Consider the following 24885-nt stretch of genomic DNA (forward strand, 5'->3'; position numbering starts at 1 on the left):
GATTAAAAAAATATTTTATGTCCCATGAAGCTTTTCATTTTTCTGCCCAAGATTTTATTTAATTCTTACCTTTTTTAACCTTTGGACAAACTAATTAATACACCCACCTGAATCATTTGAAGTGCATAGCCATCATCTGATTTGGCAAGACTTGAGAAGTCTTTTCATATCTTGGATACATGCAACAGTAAATCAAGACTCTATTGTTGTCACCAAAAAAAAAAAAAAAAAAAAAAAAAAACAAAAAACAACAAAAAACAAAATAGTGTGCCAGTAGCTTTCAACTGGGCATAACAACAAACACCATTTATATCTTCTTTATATAACTTCTATTGGATGATGGCTCATCAGATTTTACCTGTGGATCCCCATCTGCATCAGTTGGAGGACAAGCAAATACTTTCTCCTCAGAGGGCACAGCATTTTCATCTTTAATAGAGTAAATAAGGGTTCAAGGTTCTTTCTTTTATCCTCTGTCACATTTTGCTACATTAAAATAGTGAAAAAAGTTAGGATTTCCTTTTGTTTCATGAGATTCTTTTCCTTCTTTCTTTTGAAAGCAAGTTAAAGATTTAGATTCAAGAATTCAAGCATGCTTTTTCTCTATTTACAATAATCTCAATGCAATGCTTCTTTCATCTTTTGGGTTCCTCTGAACAACATAGGAACCCACCTCTCTATAATATAAACAGTCCAAATGTCTTTATTTGAAACAATAATAAGAATGGTTTATATTTATGACCCACTTCCAGCTTAAAATTGACCCTTTCCTCCAATTCCCATAAAATTCCTATAATGTAGGTAGAATACTAATTATTGATCCTATTTTATTATTGGAGAAAATAAAATCTAGAGGGATTAAATAATTTTTCCAGGGTCACATAATAAGCAAATAAAGCTATTTTAATTTAGAGATGCTCCTTCCTACTTCAATATTATTCCTACTCATTCTAATAAATTTTTGTGTTTCTGAGGAAACACACACACACACACACACACACACACACACACACTCACAGGTTTCCCAAGATTAGTTTCCTTTTCTTCCAGTCCTTCTTTCATTCATTCAAAGTTTAGGAGATAGTGGTGAGTTCTTAATGCTGCAGTGATCTCAGTCTAAGCTATTGCACCCTCTGGTTTTAAGATAGAGGTAATTTCTGCATAGGAAAATTCTGATAGCACCTCAAGAAGGTTCATTGTTAGGCTAACAGGCAAGCAATCCATGGGGAAGCAATTTGGTAGATTGACTGTGAGTCCAGACTCCCAGGATCATCTCCTGGTTTTATTATTGCCTTCCTTGGTGACCTTGAGCAATTCAGCTGAACTCTCTGGGTTGTTGCTTCCCCATCTGTGAAATGGGGCTAATTATACCATGCAGATGTTGTAAAGATTAAATGGCATAATGGTTATGAATGTGCTTTAGAAACTATAGATGCAAGAGATTGTTATTATCTCTTAAGCCCACAGCCCATCATTTTCCTTTGTAGTGTGTGCTTTTTTCCCTCAAGATAATTAGTTCATCATTCTTATAATAATTCTTCATGGTGCCTGAGAGTTTACAAATTGCTTTCTCATCCATTCTTGCTGCGAATGTCACAAAAGTATTGCTAAGGAAGCAAGGCAGGAATCATTATCTTAATTTTCTTGGAGTAAAGCTAGACTAAGAAAAGGGGAGTGACTTAGATTCTTGTTGGTCAAATCTTGTCTCAAACAATTACTAGCTGTGTGACCCTAGGCATGTCACTTAATTCTGAGATGCCTCAGTTTCCTCATCTGGAAAAATGAATGGAGAAGATTCCAAATGGGGTCATGATGAATCAGACATGATTAAAATGACAATAACAAACATCTAGGCTTATAGTGCAGACTTCTTTCTATAAAAATACAATGTTCTTGTCTTATTCTCTGAAGGTGGGTATAAGCCCCCCTTTATTATTGCCATAAAGTAAATGAATTGATTCTCTCCAAGTCTGTTACCACAGCACCACATTACCCCCTTTGAGAATCCATTAAGGAAAATCTACTTTTACCCTTTTATACAAGGGCTATCTAAGGGTAGGACATATGAATTTCCCCTCATGTTAGTAGCTTTTTCTTTTCCTCAGACCAGTGGCTCCTTGAGTTATGAATTTGGTTCTCCGCTCTGATAAAGTATTTCTGAAATTTGAGCCATGTCTTTTCAATTGGATGCATGGCTTTTGGAGATCAAGTGTCCTATTTCCTATTTATGTTCTTCTCATGCTCAACAAACACAGTAAGAGATGATGTGCTGTCCATAGTGCTGGGAAGGAGGGAAAGAGCAAAAAAGAGAGACAGAAACAGAGGGAGGGAAGGGGAGAGGGAGAGAGAAATGCAGTTTTTTAAAATAGCCTTTACAAAGAAGCACAGCTACTAACCAGCTCTCTAGCATATTCATATAAGGCATTAGAGGCAGCTGTCATTCTCAAAGCCCTTCTTCCCAATAGATTTACAGCTCATATATGCAATTGTCAGAGCCAAGCATATAAAGCAGAAGGCCAGGTGTACTTCAGTGTTAACCACAAGAAACAAGGCTTTCTAACAATTGTTATCCTTCTTCCAATCTGTTTATGAATTTCCCTTTACTATTGAGTCATTCCTCCCTCTCTGCTTCCTTCACACACTACACCTCTGTTGCCCACTGGACCAAAGTACAAAACAGACTCTAGGGAATGGGAAATATGGAATCAACTAATTCTTGATGTAGAAAGGATCTTAGAACACACAGCACAGAAGGTCAAAACTGAAAGGAAACCTTCAGAACAAAGCACATGATATATCACAATGAGAAAATATATTAGAACATGGTATATGGACTGCTGGAAAAAGAAGAATTCTCAGAAAAACAGAATATCAAAAGTCAGAACTTGAAGGAGTCAAATACCATAAAGAATACAATATTAGTGACAGATATGGAAATATGTTTAAAAGAACTATATATTTAACCTATATTGGACTGCTTGCTGTCTTATAGCATGTTAGTCTTATAAGAGCTAAAATATGGAATATTAGTTGCATGATAGCCTTTATAATAGAAAGTTTTAAAGCAAAAATATATTCTTAGGGATCAAACTCGATGAAATTTCATTGTTCTATGACATTATGATCTTGAATGATTTTGATTTTGTCATATAAGATATTACCAGTATCCCACTGAACAAATGCTAGATTGGTATTGTCTGCAAATGTGATAAGTAAATATAGGTTATTCATGGTATTGATAAATTTTCTGATCTATAGGAGCAAAACTAGGGTGGGTCACAAGCCAGAGAAGGAGCCAAATTTTCCTGGCTTAGCAATTAATTTTCTAGTCTCTGTTCAATTATGCTCCTCACTTGAATAGTAGTAGGGAACATTGACATAGCACTTAAGCTTTATAAAGTACTCCACACATGTTATCTCATTGGATCCTTGAAACCTTGTTGGGTACTATTAAAATCCCCTTTTATATTTGAAGAAACTGAGGAACAGAAAAGCTAACTGAATTTCATAGATTAAATAGCTAAATATAGTTTATATATATAAATAGCTAAATAAATAGCTAAGTAAATATTAAATAAATATATAAAAATATAGAATTTTAACCTTTGTTTCCCAGTCAACCACTTTATGCATTGAACTATCTTGCTGCCTCACTTATAAATAAAAAAAAAACTTTAATTTCAAACTGTATGTGGAAGAGGTGTGGGGTTTCCTCGACAGATTTATAAAATTAGTGACCATAACCTTAAGAATCTCACATTCAAATGGGAGAATATGGAAGATTTCAGCTGCAAGTCAGATGAAAATGTTCCCTGGTCCTTAGAATACAGAATCAAAGTGCATGCCAGTGCTTTTTAAATGAATTTCATTTCCTTTGATCCAATAGCATGAGTTTCTGGTGCTGAAGCATTTGACAGTGCCAAAGGCTTTAACATTTTTTTCCTGAATATTTAGTATCTGTGACACCAAATTCAGAAGAAGTCACAAGCTGAATCTCTGTGGACTGAGAAAATGTCTGAGGAAAATATCCTGGAAATTTATTCCCAAGACTTTTGAGCTCATGTCCTCAATTGTCTCCAGAGGAGTCCAAGAAGAAATCATAGACAAGGTGGTAGTGGTGATTTGACTTCATGGGACATGTTGTCTCCTGTCTCTCCCTTACAGTGCCTTGCTACTTTAGCTAGGCAGGAATGCTTGTCTTGTGTATGGTAGTTGGTCAACAATTGATCACATGATTTGTCTCCAAGATGATGGTTGTGAAAGTTGGACTAAAAGCAGGACTGTGATCTAGGGAGTGTTGTCACTCTTAGAGCTACCATGCCTATCTGACAGTGGAAATAAATCAGTAATTGTTGATGGTCATCATGAGAATGTGGGCCTTTGATTATTTCTCTTCCTGTTGATAAAATAGGGGCTTGAGGTCAAAGTAAGTTTATGGTTTTAGGGGCAATACTGTTCCCAAAGCAAAGAATTCTATAATGTTTTTATTACAGTTTGAGATTAGATGATCAAGATGATGTTGCTAGCTCAACTTAACAGTCACTAATGGCTCCTGTTTTCTTCAAGGAGCCTTGCTGCTTTAGCTAGTTGGCTTACCTGTCCTATGTATTGAAAATTGGTTGGCAGTTGAGGGTATGGCAAGGGTCTTCTGCATAAGAGTTGCCTCCAAAGATGATAGAGAATGTTGTCTATGCAACAGTGCATGACATAGAGACAAGAAGGAAAACATGACATTTTAGTTATCCCTGAGACTTGGCAGGATGGGTTTCTTGATTAAAATATATAGCTTTTTATTTATTCAGAATATATCAAAAGAAGTGGGAAGAGTAGCATTTTATTTTAAGAAGCACTACTCATATGACATAATGTAGAATTCAAATAGGAGAAGCATAGTGTAGCTGAGAGGTGTCAAATTTATATAGAAACAGATTCCTGCTGTCCTCACATTGACTTAGAAAACCACAAATTAACAATATCTATATTGTATTACTTTTAAATTATTTTGTTAAATATATCTCAATTGCATTTAATATGTTTTGGGTTGCACTTTGTGGTGATATGTTTTGTTTCTCTGTTGATCATTGCATTGAACAAAACTACAATCACATAATCTTAGGAGTGAAGGAACCTTAAAGTCTATGTAAGCCCTTTCAAATGACCAGACATCCCAGAAACAATTTAGAACAGAGACATTTGCAAGGGTTTTTAGAATATTTTGCAGAGAGTTTGGGATAAGAAACACATTAAAGAGGAGTTTTGGCAAAGATGGAACCAAGACAGAGAATAAAAGCAGGGATCCACTTGACTTCTCCCTCAATTAGCTTTAAATTATGACTCTAAACAAATTCTAGAGTGGCAGAACCAACCAAAAAATGGACTGAAACAATTTTCCAGCTCATGGAAGCTGGTTGGTAGGAAAGCCCTGTTGCAACAGGGTAAGTCTAGCAGAAGCATTTTGAACTCTGATACAACCCTAGAAAACTAGGAACAAGTCTTGAGAGCCACTGAATCAATGCAGAAACTGTGGCTACTGAAACTCTCAGCTAACAGGTTATCAAACAATAGATCGCAAGATTACAGGACTCAGTTTGCTAACACTGAGGCAAGACATTGTTTCTTTCCCCACACTCTGAACCATGTCAGGATATTGGGTGGCAGTCCCAGTGCAAGGAATAACACTAGATCAAAACACACATTCAGAAGAAAATAACAAAATTAAAGCTCCTATAAAGATCCCAAGTAAAATACAAATTTGTCTCTGGCTATGGAAGAGCTCAAAAGAATTTTGAAAATGAAATAAGAGAGGAAACATTGGGAAGAGAAATGAGAATGATACAAGAAAATAATGAAAAATGATTCAAAAATTTGGTAAAGAAGACACATATAAAAAATTCCTGAAAAAAATAATGCCTCAAAAACAGAGGAAACCAAATGGTAAAGGAAGTACAAAAAGCCAATGAACAGAAAACTACTTTATAAAGTAGAATTAGCCAAATGGAAAAAAAAAAGTTCTTCTCAACTCCTTAAAGAAGTATAATTTACCAAATGGAAGAGGAAGTACAAAAATTCACTGAAGAAAATAATTCATAGGGGCAGAGCCAAGATGGTGGAGAAGACACACACTTCATTCTGAACTCTTCCACCACCCTCAAACGATTTACAAAATTCAGCCTCTGAATTAGTGCTGGACTGACAGAACCCATAAATATTGGGAGTACAACATGTTACAACAAAAGATAATCTCGAAGATTACCAGAAAAGGTCTGTTTTGGTAGGGTGAGAGCATGGGAAGAGACTGGACCAGAAGCAGGCATAGGCAGGCAGAGCATGGAGGACAGTTCACCCTGAGCAGACTGTGGTCTCCAGGGGCAGAAAATCTGCAGGGAGGACTCTACCACAGGTTTTTGGCTACTCTGCCCTAGCAGCAAGCCAGTAGATCAGCAGAGAAGTTATAAAACTTCCAACATAAACACAGAAAGTAAAGAGTATACCCCAAAGTGCTTCAGTCTTACAGCTCCTGCCACACCCTTCCCAACACCAGGAGTGACTTGGAGCAATCCCAGCACAGCTGCTGGGCAGAATAGCCCCTGCTTTTCTGCTGACACTTTGCTGGCACTTCCTGTTGTCTGTTGAGGAAGCTTGGTAATCCCTCATTGTACCAAAAGCAAATCACAGTTTTTTCTTTTCTTTTTACTTTCTTACTTTCTTTTTTTCTTTTTTTGTTAAAATGAGTAAAAAGGCAAAGTGGTTTCTAACTATAGATAGATTCTATAGTGAAAGAAAGCAGATTTCAAACCCTGAAGAGACTAAAAATAGATTGACTCTAGATTAAACCCCAAAGGGGAATATGATCTGTTCCTCACCACACAAGTCTCTCATAGAAGAAATCAAAAAGGAATTTAAAAAAGACCTAGAAGAAGAATGAGGAAAGGAAAGGAAAACTTTTCAAGATGATCTGGTTAAGGCATATAACTCATTAAAAGATAGATTGGAAAAACTAAACGACTCCCTGAAAAATAGAATATGTGAATTGGAAAAGTTAAACAATTCCCAGGAAAACAAAATTTGTGAACTGCAAAAAAGAAAATAACTCCTTAAAAAATTGGCAAAATGGAAAAAAATTCCATAGAACAAAACAACTCATTGAAAACTCAATTGGAAAAATACAAAAAGAAATAAAAAAGTAAATGAAGAAAATAATTCATTGAAAATCAGAACTGAACAAATGGAAATGAATGACTTGAGGAGACGTCAAGAATCAGTCAAGCAAAACCAAAAAAAAAAAATGAAAAAAATAGAAAAAAATGTTAGATACCTACTTGGGAAAACAATGGAACTGGACAATAGATCTTGAAGAGATAAACTAAGCATTATTGGACTTCCTAAAAATCATGATAAAAAAGATCCTAGACACCATTTTTCATGTAATCATCAAAGAGAATAGCCCAGATGTCATAGAATCAGAAGATAAAATATCCATCAAAAGAATTTGTTGATCACCTACTGAAAGAGACCCCCAAATTAAAACTCCAAGGAACATTATGGCTAAATTCCAGAACTATCAGACCAAGGATAATATTAAAAACATCCAGAAAAAAATAAAACAATTCAAATACCAGGGAGTCATAATAAGGATTACTCAGGATCTAGTAGCATCCATATTAAAGGATGGAGGGGCCTGGAATCTGATATTCTGAAAGGCAAAGGAACTTGGAATGCAGCCAAGAATAAATCACCCAGCTAAACTGAGTATTTTCTTCCAGGAAAGAAGATGGACATTCAAAGAAATAGGTGAATTCAATTCATTTTTCATGAAAAAAACAGAGCTAAACAAAAAAAAAAAAATGTAACCTCCAAATATAGGACTCAAGAGAAACATAAAAAAAAATAAAAAGAACTCTTGAGAACTGTATTTCTGGTATGAGTATACCTAAAGAGTACATGTATAATTTGATTTTACTGTTATAATATAAAAAAGGAACTAGAGGTGGAAAGGCTTCTAGGGAAAAGTGGAGGGAAAAAGAGGGAAACTACATCTCATGAAGAGGCAAATATTTATTATATCTGAGGGAAAGAAGAGAAGTGGATGGGCATTTTGTGAATCTTACTCTCATCAGATTAGGCTCAAAAAGAAAATATTAGATATATTTGGTTTACAGAGAAACTTCTCCCACCTCATTGAAAAATGGGAGGGGAAAAGTGAAAAAGGAAGGGGTAAACTAAATCGAAGGGAAAACAGGAATAATAGGGGAAAGGTTTAAGAAAGGGGGAGGAAGGGATTCTAAACAGGGAGGGCTATGTGAGGCAAGTGGTGCTGAGAAGTTTAATACTGGGGAGGGGGTAATGGGGAAAAGAAAAGAGAAAAGCATAATCTGGGGATAAGATGATAGGAAATATAGAATTAGTAGTTTTAATTGTAAATATGGATGGGGTAAAGTGTCCCATAAAGGTGAGGCATGTAGCAGGCTGGATTAAAAGCCAGAATCCTACAATATGTTGTTTACAATAAATACACTTAAAGCAGGGTGATACATACAGAGGAAAGGTAAAAGGCTAGAGCAGAATCTACTATGCTTCAGGTGAAGTCAAAAAAGCAAGGGTAGCCATACTGATCTCAGATGAAGCAAAAACAAAAATTGATCTAATTAAAAGAGATAAGGTAGGGCACTATATCTTGCTAAGGAGCAGCATAATGAAAGAATATCAATATCAAACATATATGCACCAAGTGGTATAGCATCTAAATTCCTAAAAGAGAAGTCAAGAGAGCGGCAAGAAGAAATAGAGAGCAAAACTTGTACTCTTAGAACTAGATAAATCAAGCCACAAAATAAATAAGAGAGAAGTTTAAGAGATCAATAAAACATTAGAAAAGTTAGATATGATAGATCTTTGGAGAAAACTGAATGGAGACAGAAAGGAGTATACTTTCTTCTCAGCAGTTCATGGAACCTATACAAAAATTGACCAGATATCAGGACATAAAGACCTCAAATTCAAATGCAGAAAGGCAAAAATAGTAAATGCATCCTTTTCATATCACGATGAAATAAAAACTACATTCAATAAAAAGCCAGGGGAAGATAGACCAAAAAGTAATTGGAAACTAAATAATGAATGGGTGAAACAGCAAATCATAGACACAATGATTTCACCCAAGAGAATGACAATAATGAGATGACATACCAAAATTTGTGGGATGCAGCTAAATTGTTAAAAAGGAAAAAATTTATATCTCTAGAGCTTACTTGCATAAAATAGAGAAAAAGAATATCAATGAATTGGGCTTGCATCTAAAAAAGCTAGTAAAAGAGCAAATTAAAACCTCCCAATCAAACACCAAACTTGAAATTTTAAAAAGAAAAGGAGAGATTAATAAAGTTGAAAGTAAAAAAAAAAAGTATTGAAATAATAAATAAAACTAACAGTTGGTTTTATGAAAAATTCAACAAAGCAGTGAATTTGGTTAAATTGATTAGAAAACCTTTGGTAAATTTGATTAGAAAAAGGAATGAGGAATATCAAATTGTTAGTGTTAAAAATGAAAAGGGAGAACTTTCCACCAAATGAAGGGGAAATTAGAGCAATAATTAGAAGTTACTTTGCCCAACTTTATGCCAATGAATTTGATAACTTAAGTGAAATGGATGACTAACTTCAAAAATATAGGCTGCCCAGATTAACAGAGGAAGAAGTAAATTGGTTAAACAGTCCCGTTTTAGTAAAAAGAAATAGAAAAAAACTATTAATCAACTCCCTAAGAAAAAATTCCCAGAACCAGATGGATTTACAAGCAAATTCTACCAAACATTTAAAGAACAATGAACTCCAATGCTATATAAACTATTTGAAAAAATAGGGAATGAAGGAGTCCTAACTAAATTCCTTTTATGACATAGACATGGTACTGATACCTAAACCAAGTAGGTTGAAAACCGAGAAAGAAAATTATAGACCAATCTCCTAATGAACATTGATACAAAAACTTAAATAAAATCTTAGCAAAAAGATTACACAAAATCATCTCCAGGATAATACACAATGACCAAGTAGAATTTATAGCGGTGATGCACGACTGGTTCAATATTAGGAAAACTATTAACATAACCAGATAACCAAATTACAAAAGCATTATAATCATCTCAATAGATGCAGAAAAAGCATTTGATAAAATCCAACACCCACTCCTATTAAAAACACTAGAGAGTATAGGAATAAATGGACTTTTCCTCAAAATAGTCAATATCATCTATGTAAAGCCATCAGTAAGCATCATATGTAATGAGAATAAACTGGAACTAATGAGAATAAATTGGAACCATTCCCAGTAAGATCAGGAGTGAAACAAAGTTGCCCACTATCACCATTATTATTCAATATTGTATTAGAAATGCTAGCTTTGGTGATAAGAGATGAAAAAGTGATTAAAGGATTCAGAGTAGGTATTGAGGAAACCAAATTATGACTCTTTGCAGATGATATAATGGTATACTTAGAGAACCCCAGAGATTCTACTACAAAACTATTAGAAATAATCCACAACTTTAGCAAAGTTGCAAGATAAAAAATAAATCCACAGAAATCATCAGCATTTTTATATATCAGTAACAAAACCCAACAGCAAGAGATAACAAAGAGAAATTCCATTTAAAATAACTGTCAATAGTATAAAATATTTGGGAATCTATCTGCCAAGGGAAAGTAAGGAACTATATGAGCAAAACTTCCACACAAATAAAGTCAGATCTAAACAATTGGAAAAAATATTAAGTGTTCTTGGATAGGTTGAACGAATATAATAAAGATGACTACTTCCTAAAGCAATCTCTTTATTTAGTGCTATTCCAATCCAGCTCCTAAGAAATTCTTTTAATAAAGTGGAAAAAATAACAACAAAATTCATCTGGAAGAACAAAAGGTCAAGAATTTCAAGGGAACTAATGAAAAAAAATCAAATGAAGGTGGCCAAGCTGTACCTGATCTAAAACTATATTACAAACATGCACTCATCAAAACCATCTGGTATTGAATAAAAAATAGACTAGTTGATCAGTGGAATAGGTTAAGGTCACAGGATAAAATAGTCAATAACTATAACAATCTGGTGTTTGACAAACCAAAGACCACAGCTTTTGGGATAAGAATTCACTGTTTGACAAAAATTGTTGGGAAAATTGGAAATTAGTATGGCAGAAACTAGGCATTGACCCACACTTAACACTGTACACCAAAATAAGGTTAAATTGGTTCATGTTCTAGGCATAAAAAAATGAGATTATAAATAAATTAGAAAAAAAAAAAACATAGGATAGTCTACATCTCAAACCTGTGGAGAAGGAAGGAGTTTATGTCCAAATTAAAACTAGAGGTCATTATTTATCACAAAATATATAATTTTGATTATACTAAGTTAAAAAGTTTTGGTACAAACAAAACTAATGCAGACAAGATTAGAAGGGAAGCAATAAACTGGGAAAACATTTTTACAGTCAAAGGTTCTTATAAAGGCCTCATTTTCAAAATATATACAGAATTGACTCTAATTTATAAGAAATCAAGCCATTCTCCAATTGATAAATGGTCAAAGGATATAAAAAGACAATTTTCAGATGAAAAAATTGAAACTATTTCTATTCATATGAAAAGATGCTCCAAATCATTTTTGATCAGAGGAATGAAAATTAAGACAACTCTTAGATACCACAACACAGCTCTCAAATTGACTAAGATCATAGGAAAAAATAATGACAAATGTTGGCGGCGATATGGGAAAACTGGAACACTGATACATTTTTGGTGGAATTGTGAATGAATCCAACCATTCTGGAGAGCAGTTTAGAACTATGCTCAAAAAAGTTATCAAACTGATCCAGCAGTGTTACTACTGGGTTTATATCCTAAAGAGATCTTAAAGAAGAGAAAGGGACTTGTATGTGCAAAAATGTTTGTGACAGCTCTTTTTGTAATGGCTAGAAACTAGAAATTGAATTGGATACCCATCAATTGTAGAATGGCTGAATAAATTGTGGTATATGAATGTTATGGAATCTTATTGTTCTGTAAGAAATGACCAGCAGGATGATTTCAGAGAGGCCCAGAGAGACTTACATGAACTGATGCTTAGTGAAATAAGCAGAACCAGGAGATCATTATACACTTCAACAACAATACTATATGATGATCAGTTCTCATGGACATGGTTCTCTTCAACAATGAGATGATCCAAATCAGTTCCAGTTGTTCTGTAATGAAGAGAATCAGCTACAGTCAGAAAAAGAACTATGGGACATGAATGTGGACCACAACATAGCATTTCCATTCCTTTTGTTATTGCCTGCTTGCATTCTTTATTACCTTCTTTCTAAATTCAATTTTTTCTTGTGCAGCAAGATAACTGCATAAATATGTATACAGAGATTGTATTTAACGTTAACATATTTAACATGTATTGGACTTCCTGCCATCTAGGGGAGTGAGTGGGGAGAAGGAGGAGAAAAGTTGAAACAGAAGGTTTTGCAAGGGTTAGTGTTGACACCTGTCAGATTGGCTAAGATGACAGGAAAAAATAATGATGATTGTTGGAGGGGATGCGGGAAAACTGGGACATTGATGCATTGTTGGTGGAGTTGTGAATGAATCCAACCATTCTGGAGAGTAGTTTGGAACTATGCTCAAAAAGTTACCAAACTGTGCATACCCTTTGATCCAGCAGTGTTACTACTGGGCTTATATCCCAAAGAGATCATAAAGAAGGGAAAGGGACCTGTATGTGCACGAATGTTTGTGGCAGCCCTTTTTGTAGTGGCTAGAAACTGGAAACTGAATGGATGCCCATCAGTTGGAGAATGGCTGAATAAATTGTGGTATATGAATATTATGGAATATTACTGTTCTGTAAGAAATGACCAACAGGATGATTTCAGAAAGGCCTGGAGAGACTTACACGAACTGATGCTGAGTGAAATGAGCAGGACCAGGAGATCATTATATACTTCAACAACAATACTATATGATGACCAGTTCTGATGGACCAGGCCATCCTCAGCAACGAGATCAACCAAATCATTTCTAATGGAGCAGTAATGAACTGAACTAGCTATGCCCAGAAAAAGAACTCTGGGAGATGACTAAAAACCATTACATTGAATTCCCAATCCCTATATTTATGCACACCTGCATTTTTTATTTCCTTCACAAGCTAATTGTACAATATTTCAGAGTCTGATTCTTTTTGTACAGCAAAATAACGTTTTGGTCATGTATACTTATTGTGTATCTAATTTATATTTTAATATATTTAACATCTACTGGTCATCCTGCCATCTGGGGGAGGGGGTGGGGGGTAAGAGGTGAAAAATTGGAACAAGAGGTTTGGCAATTGTTAATGCTGTAAAGTTACCCACACATATAACCTGTAAATAAAAGGCTATTAAATAAATAAAAAAAGGTTAGTGTTGAAAAATTATCCATGCATATGTTTTGTAAATAAAAAAATCTACAATCAAAAAAAGAAAATAATTCCTTAAAAATTAGAATAGTGCAAATGGAAGGTAATGATAATGAGAAATCAAGAAGCAGTAAAACAAAATCAAAAGACTAAAGAAAAAATAAATGATGATGTGAAATATCTCACTGGAAAAACAACTCACCTCTGGAAAATAGATCCAGAAGACATCATTTTAAAATTACTAGATGGCAACAGTTCAGGAGAGCAATTTCGAACTATGTCCAAAGGACTATCAAAGTGTCCATACCCTTTGATTCAACAGTGTCTCTACTGTGGCTGTATTCCAAAGAGATCCTAAAAAAAGGGAAAAGTACCCACATGTGCAAAAATGTTTGTAGTAGCCCTTTTTGTAGTAGCAAGAAGAAATTGAGTGGATGTCCTTTAGCTGGATAATGACTGAATAAATTATGGTATATGAATATTATGGAATATTATTGTTCTATAAGAAACAATCAGAAGGATGATTTGAAAAAGATCTGAAGAGACTTACATGAAGCAATGCTAAGTGAAGTGAGAACCAAGAAAACATGTTTCATAGCAACAAGATTATGTGATGATTAACTCTAATGGATGTGTTTCTTTTCTTTTTGTCACACACACACACACACACACACACACATATATATATATATACATAATTAATATTCTCTCTCCATATATATTCAATTTCTCAATATCTCTATACATATAGTTTATATACCTATTCACTGCTCCAGATATACATATAATCCATATAATCTATATACATACATACATACATACATACACATATGTATTCAATACTGTATGTATGTATATAAGTATTTCACTTTTAATTACTTGAGGCAGGATTCAAATTCAGGTCTTCTTTCTGCTAAGTTTACCTAATATTTATTTTGCATATATCTTATACATGCCTATTATGTATAAGTTATCTCAACCTTAGGATGCAAGCTGAATCCAGCTCTCCTTCCCTGTTCTCTGACAAACCAAACTTCTGCCAGAGATTCTCTTCAAGCTCCTGATCAGTCCAGTAGAACAGGACTTTGGCTCTCTTGGTGGCCACCAGCATGCACTTCATTTTGAAGGGGATGGAAGTTGTCCTCTAGGAAGGAGAAAGTTCTATAAACTGTTTATACAGGCTGAGCACTCATCTCATGCTGGTGGTGAAGGCCCGGATGTAGGCACCACAGTGTCTTCCGTGTCCCAGCCAGGCCAGCTTCTCATGTGTCTCTTTTCAAGCCAATTCCAAAAAAAAAAAACAAACAAAAAAACAAAACAAACCAAAATAAACAAATAAACAAACAAACAAACAAAAAAATGTGATGGAGAGAGCCATCTGCATCCAGAGAGAGGACTAGGGACTAAATGTTGGTCATAATATAGTATTTATACCTTTTACTTTTTTTGTTATTGTTTGATTGCTTTTGTTTCATTTCTCATTTTTCCTTTTTAATCTTATTTTTCCAGAAGAATTGTACATGTTTAAAATATATATTGGACTACTTGCTATCCAGGGAGGGGAAGAAGGAAGGAAAGGAGAAAATTGTGAATGTCAAAAACTATCTTTGCATATATTTTGAAAATTAAAAACCTATTGTTTTTTTAATTGAATGAAAAAATAAATAAAATTACTGCACTATCTGAAAGTCATAATCAAAATGAGTTTAAATATAATTTTTCAAAAAATTATGAAGAAAAGCTGCTCTGATATTCTAGAACCAGAGGGTAAAATGTAATTTGAATGAATCTAGTGATCACCTCTTAAAAGAGACCCCAAAATTAAAACTTCCAGGAATATTATAGCCAAATTCTGGAGTTTCCAGCTGAAGGAACAAATATTGTAAGTAGTCAGAAAGAAATAATTCAAATATTGTGAAGCCACACTTAGGACAAAAAAAAGATACTTAACAGCTTCTACTTTAAAGTATTGAAGATCTTGGGCCCTATCATTTCAGAGGGTAGAGGAACTTGAATTACAAACGAGAATCACCCACCCAGAAAAAATTGATATAATCCTTCAGGAGAAAAGTGGTAATTTAATGAAATAGAGGACTTTCAAGCATAGGACAGTGTGTGTTTGTGTGTGTGTTAATCTCATTATTAATGTGGACACAGACATTTTCAGATTTAGCTCAATGTTTGGGAGGCTCTGAAGGAAAGTGTGAAAGAGGAGAGGTGTTAAACTGACTACTATACTGAAAGTCTACAGAGCAATTGTGCTGACCTCACTGTGATATGCCTGTGAAAACTGGACATTATACCAGTGGCAAGCCAGGAAACTGGATATCTTTCATTTAAGTGTCTTGGGAAGATTCTGAAGATCACCTATCAGGATAAGATACCAGACACTGAATCCTTTCTCAAACTCAACTGCTAAGCATTCCAACTCTACTACAGAGAGCTCAGCTCCATTGGGCTGGCTACATTGTTTGAATACCAAGATATACACTTACCAAGAAAAAAAATATTTTATGGAGAACTCACACAGGGCAAGCTCTCACAAATGGGTTAGAAAAAATTATACAAGGATATTCTCAAGATATCTCTTAAGAACTTATTATGACGTGGGAAATACTAGCACAGGACTGAACAATATGTCATCTTCTCATCAGAGGTGCTATACTCTATCTGAGTAAAGCAGAATTGAATTAGCCCCCAAAAAACATGAGATGTGCAAAATTAGAGAAATTACTCCAAAAAGTTCATATGGATTATTTGTATCCAGTCTGTGATAGAGCACTCTGAGCTCATATTTGTAATGATCAGCTACAGCTAGACACACCATAATTCTACTCTTTCACAGTGATGTTACTTTGGTCCTCCTTGAGTATGAAGGAAAATAAACCACCAGGATTTGCAAGTATTCTTGATAAAAATACAATATCTAAATAGAAAATTTGACTTTAAATGTAAGATTTAAGAGAAACATAAAAAAGTTAACAGGAACTAGAAATCACAAGGGACTTAATAAGCTTAAATTGTTTACATTCCTATATGGGAAGAAGATACTGTATTCTCATTATTAGGGCAGTTAAAAGGAGTATAGAAAGCCAAAGGGAACATAGCTAGTTGAAAATGAAGGGATGGCATCTAAACAAATAAAATTGAGAGGTGAGAGAGGAATATACTGGGAGAAAGAGAAAGAAAGAGGCAGAATGGAGAAAATTAGATCACATAAGAGACAACAAAAAGCTTTTACAAAGGATGAGTAGAGCAAATTGAAACTATGCCCAAAGGACTATAAAATCATGCCTACCCTCTGATTTAGCAATAGTATTACTTGGCCTTTATTCCAAAAGGGATAAAAAAATAAACAAAAAAGGAAATGTATCCATATACACAAAAATATTTGTATTTTCTGGTGATAAGAAATTGGAAATTGAGAAAATGCCCATCAATTGGGGAATGGCTGAACAATTTGTGTATGAGAAATAACAAGCATTATGTGCTCAGAAAAACCTAGAAAAAACTTACATGAGCTGATATGAAGTGAAATGTATTATGTACAAAGTAATAGTAATATTGTTAAAGATGATCATCTATGAATGACTTAGCTATTCACAGTAGTACAATGATCCAAGACAATTCTGAAGGATTTTTAATTGAAAAAAAAATACAGAGAGAAAGAACTGGTGGTGTCTGAAAACATATTGAAGCCTCTCTCTCTCTCTCTTTATACATATATATATACATATATATGTATATATATATATACACACATATGTGTGTATAGATAATACATATATAGTTCAGTTTATTATTTTAGTTTATATTATTAAATATAGTTTATTTATTTAATTATTTATTTATATTTATTTTCTTTATTTTTCTTGAGAGTTTTTTTTTTTTTGGCCTATGTTTTCTTTTACAATCTGGCTATTATGGAAATGATTTAAATGATTACAGATGTATAACATATTGAATTGCTTGCTTTCTCTCTCAATGAGGAAGTGGGGAGGGAAGAATGGAGAACATTTGGAATTCCATGTTTTAAAAGTGAATGTTAAAAGTATTTTTACAGTTAGCTAGGGAAAACTTGAAAAAAATGCTAAAAAAAAAAAGAAAGATGAGAAAGAGTAATAGGAGGAAACAGGGTTCATGTGTTTGGTGGGAGTTCTCCATTTTAAGAACATGTGGGGCAGTGCTAGCACTAAACTTTGTTCTGACTCTGTGTCCAAATTTCAGTTGTTCCAATTAGAGAAACTATGTGAATTGATTGTTGTTCTTGTGTGAATTGTGGGAAGGTGATGATTATCAGTGAAACTGAAGATGATTTTGATGTATCTCCCAGTCTCACTAATCACTTTATAAGTCCCACCATAATACTCATTTACTTACCAACAGGAAAGATAAACCACAATAGAATCAGGGATGACATATTTGCAAAACCATTTTGGCTAAGTAGGAGATTGGGCTCACTACCATTTTTCCACCAGATAGCTCATAGAAGTTTCTTTACTGGAATGCTGACAAGAAAGAGACAATATCATTTCCTCAAACTTTTTCTAAGTTCACTCAGCAGCCAACTGAAAAAAAGCCATTACTGCATAGTAGGGCAACAAAAAGTAGTCAAAAGATACATATAAATATATATATATATATATATATATATATATATATATATATATATATGTGTGTGTATACACACACACACACACACACATACACCTATATACTTTGTAATTAGGAACAAGCCTCTTCCATTATGCAAGCTTGGAAGCAGATTCACCAAGTCTCCACATATTGGATTGAACCTGGACACAAGGGAAAATTAAAAGGTGACTGGATCCTCACACATTACACATTTTTCCAACCAATGCCTGAATAGTGACTTCTTTGCAAAAAAAACCCAAGAAGTTGTTCTAAAATATTCTTGAAATCACCCAAGAAAAGGCAACCTTCTGGGTCCTGAAGTAATTGTTAACTCAATCTGTAAAGAAGTAGTTTGCATGATTTTAAGTTTGCCCCATTGCAACTTCTAACCATCATTTTCAGTTCTTCCTTTCATGCTCATAGAAGTCTAAGTTTAATCTCCTGTAACAATTTTCTAAATGCTTCAAAAATGCAATCATTCTTTCTCTAAGTCTTCTCTTCCAGGTGAAAAATCTTGACAAACTTCAACCAAATTTCATATGACAAGAATCCACAAGAATACATGGTCCTTCATCATATTCTTCACTCTCCTTTGAACATTGCTCATATTAACAAACACATTCTTTTTTGATTAATTTTATTTATTTTCATTTTAATTCCTATTCCTTTTCTTCCCTTCATCCCCTCTCATAGACAATGAGAAAGTAAGAAATGTTACAACTCTTATACATATGAAGTAAGGCAAAACATAATTCCACATTAGCCATGTTGCTTAAAAATAAAGCAAGAAAAGTAAAAAAAAAATGCTTGAATCTGTACTCAGAGTTGATCAGCTTTCTCTATGGTGGTAGAAAGCATTTTTCTTCATGAGTCCTTTCCTTAATTTGATAATGGTAGCTAAATCGTTCAAGTTGATTTTGTTATGATATTGCTACTGTTATGTGCAGTGTTCTTCTGGTTCTACTCATTTCTTTTTTTATCAGCTCATATATGTCTTTCCAGGTTTTTCTGAAACTTTCTTTGTCATTTCTTATAACTCTATAGTATTCCCACATACTGGACTGCGGTTTACCATAATGTAGCTATACTACATTTTTCAACTGTTTTGCCCAGTTCCCAGTTCTTTATTACTACTACTACTACTACTACAAAAAAAAAAAAAAGCTGATGTAAATTTTTTATGTATACTAATCCTTTTCCTTTTCTTTTATTCTCTTTGGGATACAGACCTAGTAGTGGTATTGGTAGATTCAAGGGTATACACAGTTTTATAGTCTTTTATACATGGTTTCAAATTGTTCCCCAGAAAGAATGGACTAGTTGACATCTGCACCAACAGTCCATCTGTGTCCCCATTTTTCTTTTTGTCACATTTATTTATTTAAATTTTAATTTATGGAATAAAACAGTATTTCTATAACACAATAAAATAAAAAAAACAGATGGTTGCACATGGAAAATGCAATTTACTACATATCATTTAGCATTACTTTTAAATATATAATAATATTATCATGTTGATTTTTTTCCTGTTTTTCTTCCCTGCTTTCCTCTGTGTCCTTAGAGACATTTATTATTACACACAGATACACACCCATGTATACATATATATCTTTCTCAGGATATAGATAATATCTTCATATGTCATTTATAGTTACTTTTCCCCCATCATCTCTCTCTGTCTAAAATTTGGTATTTTTTTTTTTTTTTGCCATTTTAGTCCAAATTATTTTCATTTTGAAAGAAAGGAAAGAAAGAAGGAAAAAGGAAAGGAACAAAGGAAGGAAGGGAAAGTGGTGACTAATAACAAGCCTTAATAAAGTGCCCACTGTGTGATATTATCTTCATTTTTTACAATTGAGGAAACAGCCAAACAGAGGCTAAATGATGACTTATCTAGCATCAGACAGACAATTTCCGAAACGGTATTTCAACTCAGAATTCCTAATTCCCAGACCCAGCATTCTATCCACTGTGCCATCTAGTTGTCTCTCTAGTATTGCTTTGTTTACATGCAAGAAAAAGGAAATATATAACAAGACTGAGGAACATATCATAAGACTGACATTGAAGCAGAATATAGTAGTGATAGGAACTTCAATTATCCAAACATCTATACATATTCAAGAACTTTCTCTCTGCCAAAAGTAGAGTAACTAATAATTTCTGTTTTGAATTAAGGATACTTTTATCCTTCAAAATATGGAGAAAGTAATTAGGGGAATTGATATTTTGTATTTGGTTCCAAGCAACTTGAAGGAAGAGGCTGCTGATGTAGAAATGATGTGAAATATGGGGGTAAAATAGCCACTCTATTTCATGAAAGAATAGGAGACAGACAAGGCAGGCTTTGTACACATACTAGATTTGGGGAAACATACTTCAGAGGATTCAGAAACTGAATAAACAGTATTAACATTTAAAATTCTATGGAGAAAGTGATGCAAGAAAAAGAAGGTCTCAAAATTATATTCTGAAAAAGCAAAAAAAAAAAACGAAAACGAAAACACCCAAATCTGATGAGAACAAAAAGAGATAACTGTTTAAAAAGCATTATGTAGATGCATAAGGAACTAATCAAATAACTTAGATTCTTAAAATACACATTAAAATATGGAAACCAGGTCATTGAGTAGAAGACAAATTAAAGTGTGGACAGGTCTGAGACTGGAAAGGAATTCTAAGGACAATGAAAAAAAAATAACTTTAAATATCTACTTAGCTGAAAAAAATAAGAGGAACAAAGAATTGTTGAGGCCACAGACAGAAGTGATTAAGACAATTATAAAACAGGGCAGACCTACTCAATTCATTCTGTATGTACTTTCTCTACCAAGGAGAATAATATTTAACTGACAAGTACAGAGTAAAAATATATAATGGCTAGTTGAAAACCAAGGTAATCAGGAGGATAATTTCAGAAAAGCCTGGAGAGACTTATATGAACTTATGCTGAGTGAAATGAGCAGGACCAGGAGCTCATTATATACTTCAACAACAAAACTATATGATGATCAATTCTGATGGATGTGGCCATCTCCAGCAATGAGATGAACCAAATCAGTTCCAATAGAGCAGTAATGAATTGAACCAGCTACACCCAGCAAAACAGCTCTTGGAGAAGACTAAGAACCATTACATAGAATTCCCAATCCCTATATTTTTGCCTGCCTGCATTTTTGATTTCCTTCACAGGCTAATAGTACACTATTTCAAAGTCTGATTCTTTCTGTACAGCAAAATAACTGTTTGGACATGTATACATATATTGTATTTAACTTATACTTTAACATATTTAACATGTATTGGGCAACCTGCCATCTGGGGGATGGGATAGGGGGAAGGAAGGGAAAAATTCGAACAAAAGGTTTGGCAATTATCAATGCTATAAAATTGCCCATGCATATAACTTATAAATAAAAAGCTATAATAATAATAATAAGAAGAAAACCAACGTAAGAAAAAAGAAAGAAATATATTAATTCTCTTTCCTCAGAGAATTCAGTCATCAGGCCTACATCAACTACATGCAGGATTAGAAAAAAAGCCTGCAGATGAGATTGCTAAAACACTATCAGCAAAATTTGAAATATTGTGGACAACTGGAGAAATACTGAAGGACTAGAAAAGTGAAAAACAAATATATATTTAAGAGAAGTCATTATAGTCCATAGATCTTGACTTGGATTCCTAAAAAAATTAAAGAGTATATGACTCATGGGATGGTAAGTGAATATCTAAAAATAGACTGAAATCACAGGAACAGCATGGCTTTATCAAAAACAATTAATTCCAGATAAGCTTCTCTCTCTCTTCCTTTCCCTCTCCCTCCCTCCCTCTCTCTCTCTCTCTCTCTCTCTCTCTCTCTCTCTCTCTCTCTCTCTCTCTCTTTTTCTCTCTGTCTCACTCTCCTTTGCTCTCTCTCTCTGTTTTGCTCTCTCGCTCTGTTTTGCTCTCTTGCTCTTGCTCTCTTGTTCGCTTTCACTCTTTCCCCATCAAGAGATACACACATATGTATATATTCTAATAAACAAGTATTTGGTAAAATCCTCGAAATATCCTTGTATATATGAAAGAGAAATATGTAATAGATGATAGTATCCATATGTGGATCCATAACTTGTTAAACAACCAAATCCAAAGTGTCATTAATACCTTGATGTCAACCAGAAAAATCAATCAGTTCTAAATTGCATTTAGATAAGGGAATACATGACACATCTATGATATGTGAAGATGACACAACACTAAGAGTGATAGCTATTATTGGAAGGCAGGGTCAGGATCCAGAATATCATAACTAGGTAGGAATGATTGTCTAATGACAGTCTAAGAAAATTATAACTTAATGGAAATGAATCTGATCTTATTCTTTGGTTTAAAAGATCACTTTCAGAAGTTCAAGATGGAAGCTACATAGTAATTTATTTGAAATTTTTGGGATTTTTGGGATTTTTGGGATTTTTGGGATTTTGGGATTTTTGTGGACCACAAATTCAATATGGCTTTTAAAGTGACATAATGGTACATGAAACATTGTGTTTCTAAGGGGAGAGATGTGTAATTTATATTCTAAGGGGAGAGATGATAATCCTTTTGTCCTTTGCCTTAGTCAGACTCTACTTGGAGTGTTGTATTCTGTTTCTGATGCTGCAATTTAGTAATAAAGAAATAACATTAATAACCTTGGTAATCTTCAAAGGACCAGGACCATAGCAAGACTGGAAAGCATTCAATCCAAAGATTAGTTCAAGTAGCTATGTATCTTAAACCCACAGAAGAAAGTGCTTAGTAGGCACACAATAGCTATATTTTTCAGTATTATGAATACTCTAATATAGAAAAGATACTAGACATGTTCTGCTAAGCTTCTAAAAAAAGGAGTAAGCCATCTCCTATTGTTCCAGTTGCTCTTCCTCTAAGCATGACCATCAGAGGTCATTCATAGAAGGAGGTAAACCACCAAACTTTACACATCTTTGAACTACATATGCTAACTTTCATACTAACCTTCTCTTGTTCTACAGTCCCCACTTTCCCACTCTTTTTGCCTTCTTTGAGAAGTACAATCAAATCACCACTATTACTTCTTCTGGAAAGTGGATAGTAATGTATCATTTGTTTTTTCCACTAACTTTGTGAATCCCCAGAATGAAAGTCCTTTTCTTGGACACTAACCCTTTATGTGTTGTTTCTGCATTATAGCACAAGTTTTTTGTTGTCAAGCATTGCTTTGCTTTCATATTTATACTTAAGAATAACACAGTGCTGGCCAGTGCTTAGCAAAATTTTTTCCATATTTTTAGATTGCATCAAAAATGTCTTAACTTTGACATTAGACAGAACTGTGTTAGCTACATTGTTATCCTTGTGATGGCAAGGAAAATCAAGAAGGTCACTAGGTTATAGATTAGGTATATTATGTCATTTTGGGGGGAGGGATATAGACAAAATTCACATAATGGATAAATATGGATGGACTCTGACCTGCATTCTCATGCATTCCCTCATTTCTCACTCATTTACAATTATTTTATACTTCTTTGATTTTTCCAACTATAGAGATTTTAGATTTCTTTGACTTTTCCAGTGTCCCTCCACTAGGTATCATTTTCCCCACTCCATTTTACAGTTTTCTTTTGTGTATTGTGTTTCCCTATTGGGTTGTCTGCTTCTGGAGGGAAAAGACTGCTTCCTATTTTGTATTTGCATTTTATATTTTTGTCCCCATCATTAAGAAAAGTGCCTGGAACATAGTAAGCAATTAATAAATGCTCATTTCCTATTTAACCATTGGAGGTATATTTACATAAATGAGATTCCTGATCCATTGAATAAATAGCATGATGCAAATAAGATGCCTTGAGAGATAGTGAGTTCTCTTTCAAAATGGCATGTAAGTAGGGGCCCTCTGATTGCTTGTCAGTAATCAGATATGATGAAGATTGTATGTGAATATACTTCTAGTTCTGAAATACTATGATTCTGTGATGTAGTCAGTCATTCCCTCTCAGGCTTCCCATTATTTCTGATTTATTTATCTCAGAATCAAAAAAGCATTGCTACTCTACCTTTGCAAAAATTAGGAAGAATATCATGAGTTTCTCAGATGTTTTATTTTTGGAAGAAAGGACAATTTTTTTTGGAGAAAAAAGAGTGAGAGACAGACAAGGGTGGGGGGGAGAAAGAGAAAGATCCATTATATGTCTGAATTATTTAGGTTTCCTATTATTGTTATATTATACCTTCATGTTAGATACATGATCTGTAGGAAGGATTTCTCAATTCCCCTCCCCCAAAGGCTTGGTTGGCCTCAGTGGTATAATTTAACTACACTATGGCTTTTTTTTCCTTTCATTGAAAGAATTCTGGACTTGGAGTCAAGGAGGCTTGAGTTCAAAAGTTCCTCTGCCACTTATTATATCTGTGTACATGGACAATTAATGTGATTTATGTAAGTATTAATTTTTTTCATCTGTGAGTTGAAAGGGTTGAATTATATCACTGAGGTCTCTTCCAACTCTAAATCTCTGATACTATGATCTATGTCTTTATGCTTTCCATTATTCTTCCTCTAACTAGTATGTGAATTTCTTCAGAGTGTGAATATCATTTCACTACACACTGTGACTTGGATTACCTGTTATCTAATTTGCTGAGCAGGGTATATCTTTTATTTTTTGCATTATAATCATGATTTTGCTGCTCAACGCTTTAGCTATGAACCCTGTGAGGTGAGACTTGTTTATGTGAAAAGGTCAAGTTCCTTGAGTGGTCCACAAGTTTTGATTATGTTAAGTCTA

The sequence above is a fragment of the Sarcophilus harrisii genome, chromosome 1 (genome assembly GCF_902635505.1).
Source record: "Sarcophilus harrisii chromosome 1, mSarHar1.11, whole genome shotgun sequence".
In the NCBI taxonomy this organism is placed as follows: Eukaryota; Metazoa; Chordata; class Mammalia; order Dasyuromorphia; family Dasyuridae; genus Sarcophilus; species Sarcophilus harrisii.